The sequence below is a fragment of the Nipponia nippon genome, unplaced genomic scaffold (assembly GCF_047370975.1).
Source record: "Nipponia nippon isolate SJK-2023a ecotype South Korea unplaced genomic scaffold, ASM4737097v1 scaffold_11, whole genome shotgun sequence".
Lineage (NCBI taxonomy): Eukaryota > Metazoa > Chordata > Aves > Pelecaniformes > Threskiornithidae > Nipponia > Nipponia nippon.
Window position 1 is genome coordinate 6,520,913 of NW_028262302.1, and position 6,000 is coordinate 6,526,912.

The 6,000-nt window shown below is 44.0% G+C and overlaps 1 protein-coding gene across 1 annotated transcript in view; it reads left to right on the forward strand.

Annotated features, from left to right (window-relative positions):
- Window positions 1-2,508, forward strand: part of GPATCH2L (G-patch domain containing 2 like) — a 56,104-nt gene extending 53,596 nt beyond the window's left edge. Inside the window, exons 10-11 of the transcript XR_015702250.1 lie at window positions 2,017-2,128; window positions 2,416-2,508. The gene's annotated coding sequence lies outside the window, so the exon portion shown is untranslated. The remainder of the gene's footprint in view (window positions 1-2,016; window positions 2,129-2,415) is intronic.
- Window positions 2,509-6,000: the final 3,492 nt, after the last annotated feature.

Genomic DNA, 6,000 nt, shown 5'->3' on the forward strand with positions numbered 1-6,000 from the left:
TGCAATGCTCAAAAGCTTAGACTCAGTCTGTGTTTTTTACCGTTCCCCCTCCAATGTATATCTCCCTTTGGGAAACCATTTGGTCCATTTCCCCATATCCTGGCACAGGATTATGACAGGTCATTATGAACGGGATGTTATTCAATTTGGCTACATGATTCAGCTCTATTTATGCATCCTACTAGGTCTCCATTCCCATCCCTAGATAAGGACCCTTGGTTCCTCAGCGTAGAGACAGGTTTTCTATTGAATATGGAAACCATCAAGTGTTCGGGAAGTACCGTAGGAAGAAGCTTCTATATAAGGTGCTTGCTTAGTCTAAAAGAAAAAATTGCTTCAGCCATGATAGGTCTCACTGTTGAACAACTGCAGAAGTTGGTTCTTATCCAGCCTGCAGTTAATGACTTCTTACCTTTCTCCTGGAGGATCTTTCTTTTATAGGAACCATAGAATCAGGTCCCTGGAGGTGGTTTTGCTTCCGTGGAGAGAAGACACTGTTAATGCTAATGGTCACCTCCTGATCTTGCTTGGATGTAGCCAAGTGTGTTGGGGTGGGAGGAATCAGCTTACTTGCATCTGTAGTGTATGCTTACAAAACTGGGTTGAATGGGCAGGTGAGAATCTTGAGCAGTTCTGAAAATGCTCTGTAGGTCCTTTTTTTTCCTGGTGGCATTATGGATTATTAATAGAAAGCTTGCTTTGTCACAGCCTGGAAGATTGCCTTGCTTCTACCTGATGCTTTCCAGGTAGATATAAACTTGACGTGTAATAAATATGTAGCAACATGTCACTGGAGGGGAAAGTTCTCTTCTGACTCCAATCAGCAGATCGTTTATGAGATCTCATCCCTCCAGTCACCTTTGTCCCAGTGATACTTTCACTGAATTCTTTTGTTTCGACTGATGTTTTTAGTGGCTCCATGCAGTGACTAATTTAGGGCCTTCATTGTTTGGCCTCCCTGTCTATTCTGTCTAGCCCCCTTCTCTTCCTCCACGCACTCCCAGCCTAAACCAGGAGCTACTCAGACAGTATTTTTCTATTATTTCACAGATGTAGTGGTTATCACTGCATTCTGTTGTAGGTTGCAGTTTCTAGGCCTTGCTGTGTACCCACTCATACAGGCAGTGGAACCACGGCACAGGATTAAATATTAAAGGTGACGACCAATTCCCTATCACAGGGTATCACTGAGATATTTTGCATTTAAATAAAAAAGGTAGATTTTCTTTAGCCTCGAACAGTCTGTAAAGTATTGCAAGCGAAAAAATCATTGCTCTTACTGAAGGCTTGTGATTCAGCAGCATACAGTCTTTTACTGGAGCTGTCTCCTCCCAGCCATGTAGGCTCTTCTCAATTGGAAATATTTAACACCCTATTAGTTTCTGATGTGTTCTTTAATATATTGGTGATCTCAATGTTCCCTGAGAGGCCTCAGATTATGAGGATATAACCAGGCACAGGTTTGCATAACCTGCTTTGAAATGCTTCACTCCATCTGATGCCTACTTGGGTTATTTTAGAGTTGCCATGGTGTGAGCATGTTGAAAAATCTGCACAGTGTCCAGTGAGTGGTGGCTGAAGAGCGTTAAGCTCCTCCAGCAAGGGTCATGTGAAGAAAAGTCACTGGATGGCCTCCTGGAAAAGTAGTACTTCTATCTGAGAGATGCAAGAAGTGTCCTTTTAGCAAAGCAATCCACGGACCAAGGTGATGCCCTGAGCAACTGCTGTAGCCTGTGGGATCATTGTAAACTCAGTGTTTCCTCACTTTCTGTACTACTATAGTCCCTAGAAGGTTCTGGTCAATACTGAAGTCCAGCTGAGCCTGAGGCTTTACAGACTTCGAATAGGAGCATTTACTGTCCAAACAGAGGAAGATGTGGGTATAGGCCACAAGTAGTAAAGGAGAGGAAGGACAGGAGGGTACACAATCTGTGATGACATCAGTGTGAAATAAAATGGCAAAAAAAAGAGACGGCTGAACTGTTGATTGCTGAATTAATTGTCCTTATTTTTCAGGACCTGAGCCAGGGCATCTCAGGATACCAGCTAAAGCACACTGAAAGTCATCAGGGAAGATACATGTATTGAAGGCATGGATAGGCCAGAAGAAGAGGAACCAAGATAAAAGGTAGATGTGTCTGGAATAGAGATCTAGCTGGGGAGCAGAGCCCATACTTTGGAGATGTTATCAGAGAAATATGATTTGGATTCAAGGCTGAGCGAACTTTTGTTCCTTATATCTTACCCTGTTGTCCACCTTCTTTGGATTTTTTCATTTCAAAAGCCAGACTGCCCTGCTGACTGTGTGCATGCATTTAGTTCTCTGTGTGTTCCACTGAAGCAGTGGAAGCCAGCTAGAGAACGGTGTCTGCCTGTCTCCAAACTTCCTCCCTTGTGCTCTTTTTTCCGATGAAGGAGGCACAAGAGGAGACCCAGGCTCAGTATAGATGCACTTCTGGTTTGAGGCCTGAGCTGGGGAGACGTTTTGCTGGTGACGGTGGCATGGTGGTAAGTGTTGTCCTGCTTTCTGCAGTCCCCATGCTTTGTGCTCCAAAGCTATGCTTTCAGTGGGAGGATCCATTTCTCTCAGAGCAATCGAAGAGGCCAAACTATTGCTTGTGGGAATAGTATTTCCTGGACCAATGCTGCCAAGTGGCAGCAGTTCAGCAGTGTCTTCCCTGGACAGGTCAGTCCCCCCAGTTGCTGCTTGCCCAGAATTGCTCTCTGGTGACTCCTTCCCACGTCTGATGGGATGAATGCAAAGCGGATCTTCGCTTGTTGATTCCTGCGGCAGGGAGAAGAATTGAGGAGTTGTATTGATTTCAGTCTGTTTCTGCTATACAGTTCTGGTTAAGGACCTAAAGGCAGTGGTGGCATCAGGGACATAGAGCTGTTGAATCTTATTTTGCATGGGTTTAAAACATTGCAAAACAATGAAAGAGTTGGTTCAGCTGTTATTGTCTGTAATAGCGTGGTGGCCTGTGGGCTCAGCTCAGCTAGGGCAGAGACTCTGGGTTCTATCTGAGGAAGCACCCAAACTCAAGAAGCCTCTTAAGGACTGAAGGTCTGGCATATGGGCCAGGCCCTCCACGAAGTGACTGTCATATTTTGTTCAAGAGCAGATGTCCCAGGTGCAGAACCAGCTATTTCAGACAAGTGACCAAAAAACCACAGACAACTTTTGTAATACTTTCAACCCGAATACACAACATCAAAGCAATATTAGCACCTCAATTTGCAAAGTGGGAAGAGAGACCAAAAGCTATTTGCCCCCAATTGCTATTAATGGAAGTTACCCTCCTTCATCACCCTTTCCTCTCATAAATCACTGGAGTATAGAGGATGATTCAGTGGCAGGGTTCTGGATGTCTCATCAGAAGCCAAGGCATGATTGGGACAGTGAGACTGGATCATCCCAGCACAAGATGAAGATCTGCTTAAAGGTGCCTGTGCTGTATCCTTTTTGAGGATAGGTAGAGTTTCACCCTTTGTATTTGCAATGTTTGAGGGGTGCTGAATTTGCATTGAAATTGCAGGGAACAAAGGTGTCTTCTATAAGCTCAACTGAGTCTTACCAAACACTCCAGCTCTCTTAAATAAGGCTGGTCTCTTGCTGATCTGTGCCCAGAACCAGAGGCTGCAATAAGCACGTGTAAACAAGCTGTCCCAATGTGTTACCTGTCAGTCCCTGTATTTCCATGTTCGCCTCAGGAGAGTGGTGAGGGGAGGGAGAGAGCTGAGCTGCTTAGTTTGACCTTGCTTTTTAGTTTTTTCCCCTGTTGTTGTTTGTTTTGTTTTGTTTGTTTTTTATTCTCTTTGCACGTGCCTCTAATTGATCTTGAAAAGAAGGGACAGTTAAAGAAGATGTTAAGGTGAAATGAAGCCATAACTGTGACTGGAGACTTTTATTAAGTGTGGCAAAGTTCCCTGGGCTGCGTAGAAATTGTTTATTGATTTTGGTATGGCTGGGTGCTCCAGAGTAATCGCCCGCAGAGCAGAGAGGAGAGCGCTTCTCCAGGTCTCTGCTGCCTCCTGCCCCTGGATGATCTTCCTCCTGCCTGTGCTGGTGGTCTCCTCTTTAACCTGTAAAGGAGCAGCCACAGCTAGTTAACTCTTGTTGCGGCCAGCTCCTGCAGCCCAGCGCTGGGCTCTGCCCTGCTGCTCCAGAAAAGGCCGGTGAAAGAATATGGTAAAGGAGGAGATTACTTTGGAGCATAAATCATACAAGCGAGCATGGTATTGCTGAGACTTAAACTGCCCTCTGGCTCTTCCATCTGTTGGTTGTTACTGACAGAAACCTGTCTGTGACAGTCAGCAAGGTTAGTCATCTCTGAGCCTGCTTAACCATGGGGCAGGTCAATTTTGTGACAGGGCAGAGATGAACATATTCGTGTTTCTCAGTAGTGTCTATGAGGTTTTGGCCCAGTATCCCCTGCCTGCTCTCACATGCCATTCCCCTCTGTGCCAAAATTGCAGGATGCTGAGGAAGGGTTGAATGGCTGTGTGCGGTCAGCCAGCCTGCCTCCCCTGTGCCTGTCTGTAAGCCCAGGAGAACTTCAGCCTCTCCTGCTTTTTCCTTTGCTTTTGTGACAGCATTAGGGTGGTTTTACTGCTGTAACTCTGTAAACCTCCCTATACAGAGATTTTTCACGTCCCATCTGGGGAGTTCATACCATTGTCCTGTCAGAGGTGGGGTTTCTACTTTGTTCACTTTCCGTGGGGCTGCTGCACACCATCCTTGCCACGCTACTTTTGCACAAGGGCAGTTACTTCTTTCGTGTTTCTTGTCCAGAGTGCTATGACTAAAGCATGCTCCTAAAATACACTGGCCCTTCGGTTTCAAGGAGGAAATGGAAAGGGAAGCAATTTCATTGACATTTGATTGGATAAGCGAGTGAATTTTCTGAGATATGTTGCACAGTTCAGGATACCTCCTCTTCTACAGGCAAGGTGCTGGTAATCAGTGGGAGGTTTTATTCTCTCTCTCTGTCATTTCAGAGTGCTTATTTCTGCCTCCTGGTAGCATAGGTTGGTTTAATCTCCTTCCTTCTACAGAAGACTTCAGAGGCCTGCAGTAGTGTGGTCATTAGGTGAATGATACTCAGGTGTAAATCTCTGTGTGGAGAGGGCTTGTCTACCTGTTAGGGCCCCCTTAAAATCTGCTGAGCTTTCGTATGAGTGTCAGAAACTGTTGTTAGAAGATGAAATAACAAACTGGGTTCCTTTCTTAATCAACTAATCTGTAAATGAGAGTAGTAATATGAAGCCAGAGTAGAGGTAAGATCCTCTTTTGCATCGTTGGGCAAAATTTTCAGGAGATCACGTAGATGCTATAAAGAGGTGTTTTCTGCTTTGCATGTACGTTATGTTTCTTTAATGAAAAAGCTGGGGAAATGTGTATTAGTTTAAAATTTAATTTCCTGAAGGGCATAATGTTAATGGCAGGCAAAATATCTCTAAAGTGTTGGCAATTTAACTCCTGTAGAAAAGGTTTTGAAATGGAATAAAATAATATAAATAAAAATTTGCATCTACCTAGAGAGTTCTCTGGCAAAAATGACAGGTGAACATTAGTGCTATGAACAGCAGTAACGACTTCAACTTTGATCTTTTTGGTTTGTTTTTTTGTTTGTTGTTGTTTTTTTTTTTTTACACCTGTAATAAAGTTCCAAATTTTAACTTACTGTGGAATAAGGATAATGAATTATGCTGATGTTGGTCTGTGTACTTTGGCTAGGAGGTGTGAATGTTGTAACAGAATCTGCACCAGTCTGCACTGGTACTTCAAAGCATATACTGTGTATGTACATCACGTAAACTTTTGTAATGCTTAGTTGCTTGAATGAACTAAGACAACTGATTTATTCTCTCTCTCTCAAAAAAAAAAAAAAGTCTTTTAGTTAAAGCTGCAAAACCTTCTGCCGTGGCTTGAGTTCCCTGACTGCAAGTTCTTGCTCATAACTGCTGTAGCTTACTGCTCCTGTTGCTTGCGTTGGAGAT